The sequence below is a fragment of the Mizuhopecten yessoensis genome, unplaced genomic scaffold (genome assembly GCF_002113885.1).
Source record: "Mizuhopecten yessoensis strain PY_sf001 unplaced genomic scaffold, ASM211388v2 scaffold4561, whole genome shotgun sequence".
In the NCBI taxonomy this organism is placed as follows: Eukaryota; Metazoa; Mollusca; class Bivalvia; order Pectinida; family Pectinidae; genus Mizuhopecten; species Mizuhopecten yessoensis.
In genome coordinates this window covers 5,017-5,507 of record NW_018405608.1, presented here as the reverse complement: position 1 = coordinate 5,507, position 491 = coordinate 5,017, and positions in this window count along the sequence as shown.

Sequence of the window (491 nt, the reverse complement as noted above, 5' to 3'; positions counted from 1 at the left end):
ATATGTTTAGATTTATTACTAGTTACTATTCTGTAATCATGATGTGTATGTTTAGATATATTACTAGTTACTATTCTTTATACATGATGTATATGATTACTAGTTACTATTCTGTAATCATGATGTGTATGTTTAGATTTATTACTAGTTACTATTCTGTATACATGATATGTATGTTAAGATTTAGTATTAGTTACTATTCTGTATACATGATGTACATGTTTAGATTTATTACATGTTACTATTCTGTATACATGATCTATATGTTTAGATTTATTACTTGTTACTATTCTATATACATGATGTATATGTTTAGATTTATTACTAGTTACTATTCTGTATACATGATGTATCTGTTTAGATTTATTACTAGTTACTATTCTGTATACATGATGTACATNTGTTTAGATTTATAACTAGTTACTATTCTGTATACATGATGTACATGTTTAGATTTATAACTAGTTACTATTCTGTATACATGATGTATC